Source organism: Rhodnius prolixus, unplaced genomic scaffold (assembly GCF_049639745.1).
Source record: "Rhodnius prolixus isolate KJV_2025 unplaced genomic scaffold, Rpr scaffold_8, whole genome shotgun sequence".
NCBI classification, from domain to species: Eukaryota; Metazoa; Arthropoda; class Insecta; order Hemiptera; family Reduviidae; genus Rhodnius; species Rhodnius prolixus.
The window spans coordinates 32212204-32231677 of record NW_027411593.1 but is presented as its reverse complement, the minus strand read 5'-3'; the positions used below and the strand labels follow the sequence as shown (position 1 = coordinate 32231677).

At 32.4% G+C, this 19474-nt stretch overlaps 1 protein-coding gene across 16 annotated transcripts in view; it reads right to left on the bottom strand.

The window, feature by feature from the left end:
• The window catches only part of LOC141451212 (uncharacterized), a 122230-nt gene that overhangs the window by 38475 nt on the left and 64281 nt on the right, over positions 1-19474 (bottom strand). For 13 of the 16 annotated variants that reach the window (XR_012456600.1, XR_012456588.1, XR_012456589.1 and 10 more), the window contains 3 exons: positions 13442-13516; positions 4328-4392; positions 1144-1853 (listed from right to left, as the gene is read on the bottom strand). The gene's annotated coding sequence lies outside the window, so the exon portion shown is untranslated. Of the gene's footprint in view, positions 1-1143; positions 1854-4088; positions 4235-4327; positions 4393-13441; positions 13517-14129; positions 14434-19474 lie in introns of those variants that run through there. The other 3 variants (XR_012456587.1, XR_012456598.1, XR_012456601.1) reach the window with 3 other exon arrangements.

Below are 19474 nucleotides of genomic sequence, written 5' to 3'. Positions count from 1 at the left end.
CATTACATCTTCTTCCTTCCTAACAATCTGACGATTCCTTTCAATCGACCTTATCAATAATATCCCTTAACAACAAATTCCACAGCTGTCTACCTCTTCATTCACCTACCCTATCTACTCGGCCAGAACCAATTTTCTTTCTAACTAACAGGCAATCCTCTGACCTTTTTGGATCTTTGATAAATCTATCTCTTGATTCTATTAACTTTATATCTTTTGAAAACAACTGCATCGATCCAATAAGTGCAAGTTTTACACAAAATATATCTTTTTCATCTTTTCTTGATCGTATTGTTTAAAGTGAACTTTGGCCTCTTCCAGCGTGAACCCTCACCCTCATTCGCAATCTAGAACCCCGTTTCGCTTCCATTCTATTGTAAATTAACTATTCCGCGAAATCTTCCCAACTTTAAGGATGATCTGCTTTTGAATGTTAAAATTTGCGTTGTTATTAATTTAATTACATTTGAAGGCTGGAAAGTGCAGCCCTTCATCTACACTTGTAAACAAATGCAAAAGGTTGTGCACTATTGATCTTAACAATTCCTCTATCAGTTCGATAAATTAACTTCCTAACGGTTTATTTCAAATTCTGATAGTAATCTGACCTTAATCTGTTCCATGACGCTAGTCCAGTTTACATTCGCTGTTCGATTCGTAACTTCCAGATCTTTCTTGGCCCTCTAGAGGATCGGAAAATCTATTTATTACAGTTTAAAGTACACTTAAAAGAGTCATCTTCACTTCCACTACCTCCCGTTCACAGTAAATTTTCGAACTGGATCTAGGAGTGCCGCCGTTGACTATCATACAGCGCGTGCTTCCAGCTACCAAAACGCAAACATCTACGTTTGACAGGAGAGGAACAAACAAATGGAGTTGAAGAAACTATAAAGGACTGGAAAAAAAAGAGAGAAAAGGATACCTTGAGCCTTTGGATGATTAGAAATGTTATAAAAATCGAATGATTATTTAAGAGTTTGATGTGGATGTTCTGTGACTCATACATGACGAATTCAAAACATTTATTAATATTCATGGTTCTACACTTTAGTGGAAAGCACAGTTTGTCTTTAATCTTTTAGTCTACATCATGAATGAAATAATTTCATAGACGCGAAATTAACTGTAATTATTACTCACTGATATTGCCAAATCCTTAAGGGGTTTCCTCTTATTTTTTTAAATCTCAATTTTAACAGTGATACATCAACCAGCAAACGTTTAATTAGTTTTTATCCTTTTTCCTTTCAGTTGATGATTGATTACAAAATTGATTGTAAATTCCATTGTTTTCTCTTCTCTATTCATCAGTGGTTCAGCCAGTGGGAACACATATGCACCTTCAGGTGTAGGCAACAGACTTTTTGTAACCATTTCGGATTCATTTTTCCTTTCATCACCTAGTTCTTTATTAAAAACCTTTTGAGAACAATATTGATAAAATTAGGTACTTAGTAAAATAATTCTGTTTTTTAAAATGCCACAGAATCTTAAGCTATCCCCCCTCGTATTTTAAATCGTATTGAAAAATTTATCCTAGGATAAATTGTTCTGCTTGCTTAACAACAGGATGAACTTCTGCAAGACAAAAAAAAATCACCATACTGGTCCAATTATTTGAGCTTAGCGCAACCTGTCCAACACTAAAACTAAATGCACAATTTACAGTCGACTTCATCATTTTTAAATCAATTTCTATCTTTCATGTCGCAGTATAGTGGATTTTTTACTGTAGTCATTTTCTTTTACACCTTTCTCTGCCTCTATTTAATAACAAAATGAAGTTCTCAGTTGAGAGATTCCATTCGAACAGCCGCTCAGCATCTTAGTATTTGTCTAACTTGTGATAGCTGAAAATATCAAAACATCAATTAAAAACTCCAAAACCCAATAAGTTATCAGAAATGCGTATAATATGCAATTATTTAAAATAATTCAATGTATTTATTTATTTATTCATTAATATAACACACAACCCTCACAAATGTAAGTATATTTTTTAATAGATTTTTAAGTTATTTATCAGAAATGTTTGCTTTATTGTTTTATAATTAAGCTACCGAAATTTATTTTGTAGGTAGGGCAACACAATTAACCTTTATGCAATTGTACACTAACTGTACCCAACACAATAGCCAATTGAATTTCTAAATCAATATTAGTACAATAGATTTATGCCCAGTGACTGATCTATTTTTTTATTTTCTGGCCACACCAGATAACTATACTTTTTTTAAGTTCTTGAATTCTCGACATTTTTAGAAAATAATTAACATTTAAATTAACCAAAAACAAGAAATACAAATATAATGTCACATAATTTGTTATTAGGAAATGAATTCATGCGCATAGAGAACAATGATATGATTCAAGCACACATGAGCTGGCAAGTAGAACGGATACTAACTAAAAGATTATAGGATATCACACACGAACAACTATTATAAGAGACCAAACAACAAGCAGGATTTGCAGAAGTAGATGATATGTTCAACTAATAGATTTCCTACTATGAAACTTCAGCTATTCACAAAACACAACCCTCGTTTCCTATTGTTTTTACAAACGCAAAGAGATGAGACAGAGACAAACAAAAGGGAGAAGTCCAATCGTACACTAAAACCCCACTTATCAACTTTTGAGAATGGACTTTTCTATTTAAGGAGCGTAAAATGTACAAGGGAAGATGACTTGAGACTTGAACTTCAAACAGAATTGTAAGTTTAATGCGCCTAGGGTCTTTTTCTACTACACTTACATCTTTCCGCCCCCACTCAAATCCAAGTTTTGTCTTTAAACGAATCATTGCTGTCGCAAACAAATATTTACGACAAATAAAGAAATAACTCTATATTGTATTTTATGTTAATTTTATTTTTCAATTTGTAAAAAAAGTTGATCAACGTGTTTAGTAATTTTATGAAGTTATAACTTTCTAGTTTTTCTAAATATAATCTAATTTGCATATTTTAAAATGGTTTTAAAGTATTTAAAATGGAATAATTATTTTAAATTTAAATGATTTTTAATCTTCATACGTTTTGCCAAAGATTGGAAAAATAATGACAGTTTTGTCATTGCTTTTTAATAAAAGAATATTTCCCTTAACTCCAATAACATTCAATCCATAAATATTATTTCCTTTACGAACTATTATATTTTGCTGGCCATGAAAGATATCAAAATTCTCTTTTTAAATTATCAAATATTATTAACTTAATATCATGCTGTCTCAAGGATAGTTCTAGATCAAATATTTATTCTGGTATTACTTTATGATCAATAACATTAGCACAACTGAAATATTGCCATTTATGAATATGCCATTAATGAGTTAAGAAAATGACTCCTGAATTATTTGGTTTGAAAGTTTTTTGCCCGAAGTGCTTTTACTGTTAAATATATTGCTGTTATTTGTAACATTTTCTTAATAGTCATTTTGGCGTAATAAGGAGGGGCAAGTTAAGCTCTCCTATTAACTGAAGAATCGCTTGGTTTTATGATTCTACCACCTGAATAATGTTATGTGGTTAAAAAGTTAGTGGTAAAAATCCGACGTTCAATTGTCCGGTATGTTTTTTTTCCCCACTTTTCTGTAAGCTGAAGATCTTCGCCGAAAAAAATTCGTTTTTCGGAGAACAATGATTTTTAGAGTGATTAAACTGTTACGTTATGCTTCCTTCAAAATAATCATCTCATCATAGTAATCGTGGATAATAACCAACTAACTTTTTAGAAAATATAATTTACTTGATTACATTAAGAGAAAGACGTTAAGTCGTGACATTTAGTGTGCAAATAGAGAATTTAACACATCCAAGAGCGTAATTCAAACTAGCATTATAATATTTTACCATTCAATGCATTTGAATTTGGTCTAAACTAACTTTAGCCGAGCAACAGGTGTCTCAAATATCTAATAGCTTAACACCACAGTTCGTTAAAGCATGCTGATATTCTTCTTTACTATATTCTATGTCAAACAGGCCTTGTCGAGTATGTCGTTTGAGCCAGCGCTAGAAATTCAAAGGCACCTTACCGTGTAATGTTTCTTAGTTAAATCTTACTTGAGCTATAGCTATTACCGGATATCAGATGGAATTTTCTTTTTGTTAACAATATCTCGCTGTAAATATTCCACTTAGAACCGATAATCTCTAGAAAAAGCGAGTTCAATCAATGAAATTTTTCACTTGATTTATCGAGTACTAAGAAATTCTGTCACAGAAGTCTAATAGTGAACAAACAAAATTAACTTCAGTGAATAAGATATTAAATAATAATAATAAAAAAAGTTATTATTAGAAAATTTGTTAATAATTACTTTTGTGGATCCAGATCAAATATTCAAGATAATGTTCAACTGAGTTTATTGTCGCATAAGTCATTCTACAAAACAATACATATTTGTACATACATAAATGAATGTTTAAAAATATTAACAATTTTAATGGTATTTACATTTCATCTCTTTATGAATCCAAACCAAATCGTTTTGGTTTACAGAAAATTTTAGGATTGATTATATACTTATTGATACTGATGGTTAATGAAATAACGTATTGACCTGAAGTTCTTAATTGTGCAAATAGTCTTGTTACTGCTAACGGTACTTTATGCAGAAGGTATTTTAGATCACCTGACGGTTCTTCAAGTATAGTTTTCATTCAGGGAAAAATAAGTAAATGAAACCAAAACAATAGCAACTATAAACTATTTCTCCTTAATTTTAAGAAGAATTGTAGTCGCTCCCATCTACAGTGTAACAAATCCCAATTTACGAGGGTCGTTTGTAAAGTCCGTGCAAAGTCAGAGAGATAGCACCACTGGCGCGTATCGAGGTTATGTTTAGTTAGTAGCATCTCTTGGAAGAACACACACCAAGTTTCAGCCAGATCGGTCTATTTCTTTGTGTTTGGCATTCGTTTGAATCGAGGAAGTCGAGTGATTTTCAAAAAATGGACGAAAAAGAATTTCGTGTGATGATTAAACACTACTTTATGAAAGGCAAAACGCCTCAGGAGACTAAAGAGAAGCTTGATAAACATTATGGTGACTCTGCACCTTCCATTAGAACAGTTTATAAGTGGTTTCAAAATTTTCGGAGTGGCCATATGGGCACAAGTGACGCTGAACGTTCTGGACGCCCTGCTGAGGTTACTACTCCAGAAATCATTGATAAAATCCATGATATGGTGATGGATGACAGAAGAGTGAAGGTGCGTGAGATTGCTAGTGCTGTGGGCATCTCGAATGAACGGGTACATAATATTTTGCATCAACATATGGACATGACAAAGCTATCTGCAAGATGGGTGCCGCGATTGCTCACGCTTGACCAAAAACGAAATCGTGTGAAGTGTTGCAAGGACGGTTTGCAGCTGTTCCAGAAGAATCCGCAGGACTTTAAGCGTCGTTTCGTCACTGTGGATGAAACATGGATACATCACTACACTCCTGAGACAAAGAACAATCTAAACAATGGGTTACCAAGGGGGAATCTGCGCCAAAAAAGGCGAAGACCGTTCCTTCGGCCGGAAAGATTATGGCGACTGTCTTTTGGGATTCGCAAGGAATAATCCTCATCGACTATCTGGAAAAGGGTAAAACTATTACAGGTGCATATTATTCATCGTTATTGGACCGTTTGAAAACCGAGCTGCAAGAAAAACGCCCACGATTGGCCCACAAAAAAGTCCTTTTCCATCATGACAACGCACCAGCTCACACCTCAGCAGTTGTGGTCGCAAAATTAATGGAAATAGGGTTCCAACTCGTTTCACATCCCCCCTGTTCTCCAGACTTGGCTCCCTCGAACTACTATTTGTTCCCCAATATGAAGAAATGGCTGGCGGGAAAAAGATTTTATTCAAACGAGGAGGTGATTGCAGAAACGAATGGCTATTTTTCAGACTTGGACAAATCCTATTATTCGGAAGGGATCAACAAACTAGAGCAGCGTTGGACGAAGTGTATAAGCCTAAAAGGAGACTATGTTGAAAAATAAAAAAGGTTTACCCCCGAAAATTAAGTAGTTTTTATTTTTGCACGGACTTTTTAAACGACCCTCGTAGGAAAGCATTCCTATGTTTGGTTATTCAAAGTTTCCTGACATAAAGTTCCTAACAAATTCCAATTTCCAAAATTTTGGCACCATGCAATAATTTGTAAACAAAGTACAAATGCCAAAAAATGAAATATGTCAACAAATAATCAAAATGAAAAGGAACTCTATTTCTTAATTTGTACCTTTAATCAGTCAATTTCATCCTTCACCTTTAACGTTTTAACCCTTTTAATTTGACCTTATCGTGGGCAAGAATAGATATATAAGAATAAAATTAGGTCAGCGTGAATGGAATATTCCTTTTTAATAGTTTTTTATCATGGATTTGTAGACAGGTTGATGTCTGACCACCTTCTAATTAGATGGGTGATTTAGAACCCGTGAGGTTGAGACGTGGGTACTTCTATTGATTTCAATTACCCAATAATTAGTTATCAAACCTAAACGGACTAATTAATTAAAACTCCTCTTAATTATAGTAATAAATGTCCATGATTCCAAATGTTGAGTTAAATTCCTGTTAATTATACTTACAAATGTCAATTATTTCAAATACTGATTCAAACTTCTGCAACTCAAATTGAAGAAAGATTATATACATTTTGCAAAGATTTTAACAAATTAAAAATACTTTTTCGGAATCGGGGGACCACAAAATGGATAATTCCATGTAAACTCAAAATTTGAAAAATGCACAATTACGTATTTTTTTGTACTATCGTAGTATCGGAGAAATAAAAAATATTAAATGTCTTAATTAAACTATTACTCCAAACAAGCAGGAACGAGGCGTTTGTACCAATTTTTTTTAAAATAATTTATCTTTAAATTACTCTTTACGCAGTTATGGACAAAATAAATTTAGCATGGTGAAGAGGAATGGTAAGAGCAAGCAATTGTGAGATTGTGGTGCTGCTGATTCGATACTTTAACCCCAAAAATGGGTTCCATTTTCTGAGTATACCGATCACTCAGTTCTGCAAAACGCAACAGAAGTTAAAAGAGATTACCATCGAATTTAATTTTAATTAGTGAAATTAAAGGAATTTTCGTTGTTTATTCCAGAAAATCGCGAAAAATTCAAACACCCTTTCAGTAAAAAAGACGAACACATCCGACGTTGTCGGAACTACCATTATCATTGAATGAATAAAAAAATTGAGCTATTACGACACACGACATACACCGTGCATTGTTTTGGGATCAAGCTTACCTCGAAACATGCACTTTCAGTGAAATCAATATTGATCACGATCTGAGGTGAAAGAATGAGAAACAAAAGTGACACATTAAAAGAGAAAATATTCAGCCTGTTTATTGGTGAATGATGGCTTTACTCGTAGCATTGAGAATAAACTTTGATAAGAAATATGCCATGTGAAGAGGTAAAGTATTTATTCTCTTGAAGCTGAATCTACGCTTGTATCTTTCACAAGGATAGTCGGAGTATTGTCGTGTAAATTACATTTTTGATAATATATTAGAGTTTTCTCATTTTTATACAGATTTATATTTAACCTCCTTATAATATTAGTTTTACATTGATTTTCTTGTGATTGATGTATCACAATTGACGTGCTATTTTTTTTCTTTTTCATCCCTTTAATGTACGTTTTATTGATTTTACTATCAACCTTTAGATTAATGAATCTAGAGTTATTTCATTGTTATGAATATTTAAGTGAAAATTTTAGTATTTATTAGTACTTCGAAAAGTAATATCAGCAATTTTCAACCGCTAGTACCACTTTACACAAATCATTTTTCACTTTAATCAGATTTTATCTAAAATGGCTTCTATTCTCTCTATTTACTGAAGAAACCTACCACTTCATTGTCGAAAGTGGGCTCTAATAAACGCCTGTACAAAGAAAATCTATATGGCACAAAAAATTCATTCTCATTTTATTTATTCTAATATTTATTTCTACGAAGGGTTGGGGCTTTAAGGTCAACGAAGTACAGGCAAGAATGGCTGTATGCGGAAAAAATATTCAGTGTAAGTAACATAAACATCTTTTTGCGCGGAATACCATCTAGAATTATTGTTGGAAAGATACTACATAAAAAGAAAAAAAGAAGAAAAAGAAATTTTCGGCTAACAAGTAATCACGAATAGTATTTCGAGCACGCGTTTTAACGTTAAAGCTAAAATAAAAAAAAAAAATCCTAAATGACAAGAGGAATGGAAGTAGAGCTTAGCGGGTGGCAATGGCACAAGATGGACCGTGTGGAGGACAATGAGAGAGTTAAGAAGTGAGTTGCCTTTAGCTGAGAGTTGACAGCAGCATAATTGGCAGTCGTGATCGCTGGAGGGCCTCATTAAACCAACGCCTGTACAGAGTATACTTGTATGGATCAACTCGAGTGCATCCTTTGTCCTTTGCAAAAGAGACCCGCCAATACCATTCTGCTACCGTCTCATTACCGTAGTACCTGCTAGCTTGCTTTACATTGCCACCCTAATACTCAGTCGCAATTAAAGAAGAAAAATAATTCCAATATGATTTTTTTTCTGTTAATTTTTTAAAGTAAAGTTTTTGTCAATTGTTTACACTTATCAACTGCTTTTTTTGGGGATTAAAAAAAAAATCATGTTTATTTTAATTACAGAAGAGAGAGCACACTCTATTACAAGAAATGTGGCTACTTAAATAAAAATGTCATTTAACAGTAATATTTCAACAATTGTAATTAATTATTACTTATTAAAAACGTAACGTCAAACAAACAATACAGAGTAAAACTATAAAGCAGACAAATAAATTTGTATAATATTGAATACATCTAACCTGGGCAAAATATTGTAGAAATCTAATTATTCTAATAATAAATACATGTACGTAAAGCAAACTGGATCAAAACCTATTAAATTATTTGTTAAAAAATTAAAAAGTAGGTGTGATCACGCTTCACTATGCTCAAGGAGTCTATCAAAATTGTCTCGATAAAAAAGGCAGATTTTTTTGGGCCCATGTCCAATCCCTATTTTGAGGCAGTGCCTCTTTATCCTAGTTTAATCTTTCTCTGAAATGCCTTCTGAATTTTCTTTAAGGAAGGAAATGCCCTAATAATAAATAGCTCTTAAATTTGTTTTGTATTTCCTTACATCCATCTGTAATAGGTACCTTTTCTTTTTAAAAAAATGAATCATTATTATTTATTTTAACCGTATAACAATGAATGAAGAAGGGCAGTCATTTATATAAAGGGAACAAACAACAGTCACTTCCATACCGTGTCTCACTTTAATTCAAGAGCTATTTGATATTTAACAGAGGTTGCTCTATAAATAAAGAAAGTAAATTAAGGAAGCCTGGTAATTTTTTTCAGACTCTCAAAGCTGCTTAAAGGCTGACTCTGACAAATTTTCAGAAGGTTAATATGATCTATGAATGCAGAATGAATCGGGTGAGTGCGTCGGTATTTATTTGGGTACCAAGCCACATCAAAATAGAAGGTAATGAAAGGGTTGATGAATCAGAGCGTCAAGATGGAGATGGTAAGTTCAGACGAACGTCCTAAAATACCATATAAAGAGAATTATTTATAATAAGTGGCAAAGAAATTGAGATTAAAAAAAAAGGTTAAAGCAGCGCTTAAAATTAAGCGAAGGAATTTTGATCCCCTTTTAAAAATAAAAGGGCTTATTATTACAAGAATTAAGAATTGGGCATACGAAACACATAACATAATCTTATTATCTGAAGAAAATCCTAACAAATTCCCTTGTTGTCTGTCAAATATAACTGTGAAAAACATTCTTGAGAGGTGTAACAATTTACAAGTATAACAAGATAGGCCTGCCGCTTAGTGTAGTAGATGACTTAAAATACAATACCCAATTATTTAAACGTTTAAAATTGCTAAATATTATAGATTTCAAGATTAACAGCATACCACAAGCTATTTCGTTACTCGTTCGTCTGACAGTTTTCAGTTCATTAAGAACATGCATTTCAAAAAATTTAGGAGCGTATTTTTACTAAATAATCTACTCAGGGTTAATAAAGCTGAGGTGTAGTACTTGTGCGTCGGAATTCGTTCCATTAACTGTTATTTTATTTTATTTTTTTTTTAATGACGGAGAGAGTACTGCAATGCAATCAAAATAGATCTAATTTGCTCTATACTCGAAAGGCCTCTCGTCGAATAGTATCTCCAGGTGATGTTTTTATTACCCTACTTCTCTAGATGAGTTCTAGTTCTAGCTAGAGCTAGTGTAAGCAAACTGGCAGAAATCTCCCTCTAATGTATTCTAAGATATTACTAAAAAGACGCCCCCAAATTACATGAAAATAGATGAGTACTAATTCAAATCCAATTTCATATCTAAGGAAGACCCAGGTAAAGCGGAGAGCCGGTAGTCAGAGGATAACCATCTCCTGACTACCAACACAACAACTCTTATCAATTGCCCTAAAAAAAAGGGTATTACTCTACTAAAAACAGTTATAAAGACGACCAGGTAGTGAACTGGAAAACAGGTACGGAATAAAAGGCGTGCTGCTGAAATCTGCTATTTCCCTACCCAGAAAAAAATACTACTTTTCAGTTTAATAAATTATTTTTTAAAAAAATCACAGCATTTTATAGCACACCAAAATACCGTAGCACACCAGATGCGGAATTCTGGTTTTAAGTAGTTTAATTACTAAAGTAACTAATCTGAACCTGATAAAACTGGTACTAATCAAAATGAAAATTGACTTCTAAAAGTGTAATTTTAAATTCACGATAGTTTCTTTTAATTTTTATGCATTTTCATTTAGGATCTAAGATGATTAGATTTTATTAAGTTTACTTTCTACTTTAATAATCAAGCATCTTTTTTTTTTTAATAATATAAAAAAAAATATTCTACTCGACTTAATTTCCCTACTGTTGCTGCAGAATAATGGATTTTTTGTCCTCTCTGTTTCAACTTGAGAAAATAATTTCGCTTTAAAAAAAAAACACTTATCCGTCTTTGTTTCCTTTTGCAAACTTTTATTACGGTATAATTAAGTAAAATTGAATAAGTTTTGCCACGAAGTTTTCCTTTATTTACATGTAAATATAAAAAAAAAAAACGATCGAAAGAAAATAATTGTTTTCAATTACTTGAAATTAGAAAACAAAGAAAGTATTTCAATTTTAATTTTAAAAAACTTTGAAGAGATTAGTCGTGAAGTGTAGTAATGAGAAAAAAAAATGTTTGGATTTTACCGGCTGTTTTTCTTTTAAAACAATGTACTTAATTTACTTTATTACTAGTAAAGAAAAATTTACAAAGAAGTGAGAAGCGTAAAGACAGTTTGAATAAACTAGAGCAAAAAGCAAAACATTCGATAATACTTTCACAGTATCTTTTTACTACGGTTATCGAGACCCTAACTTCCACATTTTTTTAAAACTCTCTAATGCTTACTAAAACTATCCAGATTGTAGGAACTTCACAATACAATGTCATGACACTAGATAGCAGACTTCCGCTTATAATATACTCAGAAATCTAATGGATCTATTTGTATGTAATGTGTTTACGAAGTACAAAAGAATTTGTACAAGGAAATTTCAAAAATATTGAAAGAAAAATGTGGAATATCCATTCAGTATTGTAGTACTTTTAACTCGGAATTTTGGTAACAAATTCCTTAACCCTCCTTTAAAATATATTAGACATCGGACCATACATTATACTGAAATTTTAATTGAAAGGGATGTTACACATCACTCCCACCATGAATTACCTTTAATCGAATTTGCTAGAAACATTATACAAGCTTAAGTTTCAAGAGTACAATGAATATACAAAATATAGATGAAGTCAATGGACTTTTTTTTTTCGAGAAAAACTAAAAATTTTGGTCACCATGTAAAAGTGGAGGGAAATGTAATCCAGCTTATTGTGATTTTTTGTATCTAAGATATTTTGCGAAAAAAAAAATACTCTATACACATTTTTTCGAAGTCTAAAGACTCAAAACCTCAAAACTGATGTTCTGGAGTAAACTCAATTTCAAAAATTTGGCATGATTGCAAGCCTAAATAGAAAGAGTAAAATTTGGATGACGAAGGCTGAACAGTTTTCATTGCTGTCGACTCTCTGAAATACAGAAGTCAATATAATGGTTATGTAAAGAATTTAAAAAAATGAAATTACTTCTGTCCATCAATTTTCCATGCAGCATTTCCTTGAATTAATTGTACTGCAAAATTTAGGACTTAAACGAAAGACAAAATTCAAAATTCGGCCATTTTTGTTTAACTTAACAGCAAGGTAATACATTAGAATGTAACCTAGTACAAAAATTTACTAGGCAGGTGAATATTATTAGTTCACTCACTTGAATGCATTGTGAGTGAAATTGGTGGTGAGTTAATAGCTGACACAGATGGTATGTCAGCACACAGTACAGTGAATTGACTATGCCAACGTCAAGCCTGTCAATACAAATCGCCTCTACTTTAGACAGGGTTTACTGGCTTTTGACCTAAGGATTTGAGAGAGCTAATACATTTTACAGTTTAGTGTGATATTACAACTTTTAACTCCTTAAAAAGTCGATCAAACAAGAGTATGTATGTACTTAATAAAGTTAATGGCGGAGGATCTTTAAAGCTTCTAAGAGTGTACTAGTTTGATAGTCCGGTAGTGGCGAGTTTTGATGGAGAACCGAAGAAAACTCCAGTGAGTTCAGTTGTTGTGGCACCTCTTAACTAAAAACATAAATATGAATTGATGAGGTTGTTACTTTCAGTTTTTCTAATCAATTAATAACAAAGTTTTAAACTTTTCAGATGATCAAAGTTCTTGCGATGTGAACTGGATTCTTTTTTAGAAGGTATGTTTTATTACAGTCTTATTTCTTTAAATTTTCAAAACATTTTCCATCACTTTTCACTTCTTTGATCGTTCTCTTTTAAAATTAATAATATTTATTTAACTTGGGTTTATTTTTTTTTTCATTTGTGTGTAATAAAATCAATTAAGAATTTAATTAAAACTTTTTGCTGCTAGACAAAATTCTGAACGTTGAAATGATGTAAATTTTAATTTTAAAGAGATCAATAATAAAGACCTTCAGTTACGAACGTTTTATGGTAATTGGAAAAGTAAATTAAAAGCATTTTAGTCATCATCTTTACCATCGATTTTTCCTAGGAATTTATATTCATATTTTAACTTGATTCCAACAAAATATATTTAAACCACTAAGTCGTCACTAATCTGCACAACTTCTCAACAAGATTGAGCATACCTTGTATGCTATAAACCAAAGATATTTCTTAATAGACTTATTGAAACTAACTTATCAACTACAATTACGTACATATTTTTTTATTGCTATCAATAATTAGTTATTTATTAAAGAAATGTATGCTCACGTATGTTGTGTATGCAATTATAGACTGTTCAAAATTCTTCAGATAGGTTACTCTGCATATTTCCATGAAAAAAACCTGGAAGCAATTAAAAGTAATCAATTTTTTAAGTAATCCTAGAATCATAAATTATATTAAAGGATAAAAGTTTTATGGTAAAGAGAATCCCATTACACAATTTATAATTATATTCGAGCTAAAGGTTTGTAACTGTTTTAAAACGATTAGAGCTTCCATAGGACCTTAGTTTGCTCTCGTCAAAAAGCCATATTATATCGCCATTTTCACACTGTTACATAAACATATGTTTGAAATGAATATACATAAAGTCAGTGAGGAATAATGCAAAGTTCTGTGGGTATCGCACAGGGGAGGTTCGGTGACCTTGTATCGATCCCTGACTAATCCCCCTCTCGGGCGAAGGCTAATTCTATTTACCACCACAGAAAAGTCTATACACAGTTACCACCTCACCTGCAAGCGGCCCGCTTGGGCCACCAGGTAAGGAAGGCTAGCGTGTTTAGAATGATGGTGGAAAGGTATAGGGCGCGATAAAATGCGTCAGAGAAGGCCGCGACTGTGGGTGGCTCTGTTCCCCAACCCCATACATACCCCTCTGACGCCTACTACTTCATATAACAACCACACCACACTATCAGAATTCTCTTCTATTTTTGCCCTTTTCATATACCTCATCATCAATTTATCAGACGTCAACTTTGCCTTCTGCCTCATTTAAAGGCTTTTGTGGAATGGAAAAGGCGCTACTACAACCGGATAACCACTAGCCTTCTTACGTTCTTCCGCTAACTCTACCACTCACTGCCTCTCTGGGTTCCTCTCTCTCCGAAAGAGAGCTTAAAAGTATTCATCCCTCTTTGCCAAATGTTCTTGTCATTTCCTTTATCGCTAACATTTGTTTACCCATGTCCAAACTAAATTGTTGTACATACTAGTTTTTTATTCATTTTAACTCTAATATAAGTAAATCAATATGTTCCAATTATCAATTAATTGATTTTTATATCGTGGCCTAATTGCAATGCCTCACTAATAATAATAATAAAAAAAAGATTTCTATCGAGTTGCTCTTTTGTAATCAGTAAAATTGATTAAATAGTATTATTAAACCATTTAAGGAACAAACCCACACATTAAAAGTGGTGTGTATGACCTAGTAAACTTTTCTAGAACTGAAAACGAGTTTTGAATCTAAGTAGAACCTAAAAAAACTAATTTTAACTAAAATCTTTAGTAAATCTCTGGTATTTAATCCAGACTTGAGCATAAAATCATTGAAGTAAGGGATTCATTTGATCCCGCTGTATAAAGTCCATTTTATACAAATATGCCCATTACCTTAGAGTATTTAGAAGCAAGCTTTTGTAAGTGTAATCAAACCAAAAAGGTGGACGTAAATCGAACTGGATCGTGCTCGTGACTTTTTCTGAAAATTCTTAGCCAGCCTCAATTTTCGAAGTGTTTCCAGAGCAGTTTAATCCCTTTTCTCAGCTCTTCTTGAGGCTCCTAACAATTAAAACGCACACAGCATGACTTTGATTCCGTAATTCCAGCTTGAATCCCAGCACTCTACCACAGTTACTAATATCCCACGTTCCATATTTTCATTTTTCATGTTTAAAAAGTTTTTCACTTTGAATTTTTTTCACGTTTTTACCAATTTTACAAATTAAATACATTGTAACAGTAAAAACTTATTAATAAATAAGTTTAATTTAAAATAGTGTGGATTACTTTAAACAATTTCAATCAATATCAGATTACCTTAGTTTATAAATTATTTTAGGAATTTAATTTCCTGTTTTATACACTTGGCTAGAGCGCATACTCGTATAGTACGAATACACATATATGTATTATTTTATATAGTCAAGTTTGTTCTTGTACATTCATGTTTATTCAGGCACTGCTACAATGAACATTTTCTATTGTCTTTATTTCTGACACATACATTGTGGATGTGGCGTTCCTTATTTTGCTTAGTGTGAGCGTGTGTGTATATAGTATGAGTAAATCTTCATCATTTCCATTGTTCGCCTCAGTTATTTCCCTTTTATTCTTGTTATTCCAATGCATACAAATCCCAAAGGTGATATTCGTAATGCCTTCAGATCCTTACTGTTTATTTTTGGGCAATATACTTCTTTTACTACCTTTATTACAAAACATAGCATAATAAAAAACAAATATTTATTTTGAAAATAGTGAATCACTCATATCTTAATAGTAATTAATAAATATTTCATAAAGCGCAGAAAGTTAACATAAAAATGACACGTAAAAAATAGACAATAGAAAGTAACGTTACAACACAATCCCCTATAAATCTTAAAATGACAGTTTTCATTTAAGATTAACGTCAAATTCCTATCGAACATTCTAAATTTTTATCCTGTTAATTTCTTTTCCTGCAACCGAATAATAAAGGGACAATTATTCAATCAAAATTAAAAGATTAAAGCTACAGTTTAACAATCTAGCGACAGAAAGTGAAAACAGTTCTTTCTTGATAAAACAACTGAAATTTCAGAATTTTATTTATTGAATGTAGTCAATCTATCTACTCGGGACATCTGGGTTTTTGTAATTGACTATTTTTAGCCCATAAATAACAGTAAAAGTAGAGTAATGCCTATAATATCTCAGGCAGGCTTTACCATTAAATGTACTCAGTAAACTTTCGGAAAACAATTTATAGTACTCATTTGCCATTACAATTGTGCATAACTGCAGCTTTCTAACTGTATTTTTGGAGTAGATATTAGATGATAAAGATTGGGAGCCTTACATTTCCTTCATATATTTCATGCCTTGTTGACGGGGTGATCAACCCGCGGCCTGCAGGCTGTGTTTGGCCCGCCTTGAATAATTTTTGGTCCTCAATATAAGACTTCAAAACATCTTACAGATTTAGTTTTTCGGAAACCAGTACTGACTTTAAAATCAAACTGTTATTTAAATAATCATACTAATGCGAACTAAACTGAAGTTATATGTGATTATTAATCAAACTTATGAAAAATTATAAATAAGATTTATAAGGTAAAAATATTGGGTTATAATAAAAATCACATAATAATCTCATATAATACTATAATAGTGTGAATGATAGTAAGGCAAAAAGCTCAGACCACAATATAATATAAATATTGTAAGGCTGTACAGAACAGCATAATTGATACTTATTTATGTGAACTATAAGGTAATCAATCTTTTCTGTGTTTACAATTTGTGACATGCTAACCCTCCGAGTTATAAATAAATTATAATGCCTACGATTACCTCATTACATGCTGTCTGCTTCTTAAATAAATTATACATAAATACATAGTTAGGCGTGCTTGATGTCCTTTTTTATTATTATTATTTTTTTTTTAATATACATCGTGAAGTATTCGTAACTTGTACATTATTCATCAATTTTATTTATGTATTACTGTAGTATCATTACACACTAATTTGAAGATCTCAACATTATAATTTAGCATTAAGTACAAGACTTGGTACTTCTTGTCTTACACGAAGTACATATCAGACACAACCAGTTGCTACGATCAACAAATTTAGATAGGGAAATAATTATATAAGCTTTATGTTTCACTATTTAAGAAAATTGTAAGAAGCTTCTATTAATAATTCTATATGGAAATTTTGTGAATGCAAAAAATTTCAATAAAAAATACGCTTTTCTAAGTTCGAAAACAATGTTATTAGCACTTGGTATATTTTTTCTTGGTGTGAATGTATGAATATATGAATGTTTTATTATGTGTGTGAATAGAATACTTCATGAAGGATGTCTTTTTGTTACATGGAACTCCTTAAAATCAAGGATAAATACAATATGAGATTCAAATATTATATTGTACCTAGCCTAAGCCTGGTCAACAAACGTATTACTTATTATACAATTAACGTGTTTCTCTAATCTTTGGAGCTCACTAACGCTCCGAAAGTTGGTTGCTAATATGAAGTACACCAGGAACTTGATAGGAGGCGTGACTGTGGAAATGGGCAGTAAATAAGAAAAAAAAAAAGTTCTGTAGAACTGCTTATTTAAAGTATTTAATTGTTGTACATGGAAAGGGATTAGCTCAGAGGTTAGAGTATTGGATTCCCACGCGGAGGACCCGGATTCGAATCCAGCTGTTGGCCCCATAGATTTTTCTCTTCCTTGGAGCTTCTTACAGCTCACAGTCCGGTGATGGATAGTGTTGTCTGCAAGAGGAGGAAACTATCTGGAAGTCCAGCAGTGAACTGAAGGAAGCATCTGGCATCTATGATGTCAGAAGTTGACGAGCCTTAAATAAATAAATAAAATGTGCGACCATTCTACCAGAAGAAAAAGTGATTTTAGCAGACGAACCATGAAGTTATTTAAAGACAACTGAATGGCCAGCAAAATTCAATGAAGAAGAAACCAATTATAATTATTCCAGTAAAGGAAAGTCATGTTCAAAATATATTTTTGAAAATTAATTTAGAATAAAGTAAATTATTAAGTTTTTCAAATTATAGCTGTCTAAAGCACACATATTTAAAGAATAAATTAAATGTTCAAATATTAAATAATAAAATTGTTACAAATTTGGAAAGATAACCGCTAAACAGATTCTTCTTTTCACTAAATCACTTATCCTTAAGAAAAAGACTAAACGCATTTCAATCTATCAAATTTCCAAAACTGAATTCTCGCCATAAATATTTTTAGCACATAATAAGAGTTCGTGCGTCCAGAAAGCTTTAAAACATTTGGCATTCCGTTTTGAAGCAGCTGTCAATTTCGGTTGAAACGTGTCAACTTGGAAGTATAGACATTAACTGGCGAGAATTTCTTATTTACGTAAATAGCTCCCCCTCTTTAAAAGTTTACTGTTCTGTATAATAGTTTTGAAAATGTGAAAAACCGTATTCAAAGGTTATACCTGATGATGGTTTAATTTTATTGGGTTTTAAAAGAATATGATTTGAAAACTCACGGCGCCACTGTATTTTGTAATCAAAAGATAATGGATTTATTTCGCTCTAAGATCGAATTTTAATTACCTTAGAGATTTTCACACATAAAGAAATTCATTGAATTTTAAGTATTTACAGCAATGAGAATTAAATTTTGTGTTCAAATTTCTAGCTCCCATCATCTTGAACCAAACTCCTATACCAACTGTGGACAAAGTATGCTACCTTGGACTGCACCTAGACAAACGGTTGACATGGAATCCCCATACTAGACTGAAAAGACAAGAGAAACTAACCAACGCTACAAACTTCTCGCCAGACTACTTGACAAACGTTCGAAACTTAACCTACATAACAAAAGACTTTTTTTTTTTTTTTTTTTTTTTTTTTTTTTTTTTTTTTTTTTTTGGCGCATCAACAGCTGAGGTCATTAGCGCCCGGAGCTTTTTCCAGTGCACTGCCGGCCTCCGGACAGTGTTCTCTCGTTACAGACAACACTGTCCATCACCGGACAGTGAGCTGTAAGAAGCTCCTAGGAAGAGAAAATCTAAGGGTCAGCTGCTGGATTCGAACCCGGGACCTTTTATATCTACCCTTTTATATCTACTGTTACTGCGACCTATTTGGTCATACGTCATCGAAGTATGGGTATGGACTAAGCGTTCCAACTCCCTACGCCTCCAGGCATTACAGTCGAAAATACTTCGAAAACTTCTTAACGCTCCGTTTTATGTATCTAACCTCACTATTCATAATGATCTCAAAATCCCTTTCATAACAGATCTTGCTAACACTTGTTTCTTCAAATTTCATTCCTCTACAGCAGCTCATCCTAACCCTCTCATAGAACACCTATCTTCCTCCACATTACCAGGGTAATCCTCTAAGGAGATTGAAGAGAAGATGACTTCGTGAAATCGTGAGAGCAGTATAGCAAGCACGTTACTGGAGTGGCACCACTGGGTGCTTTCTCCACTCATGATTTTCTTCTATTTCTTTTTTCTTTTGCCATATTTTCTTGTTACATAACGCTCCGTTTTATGTATCTAACCTCAC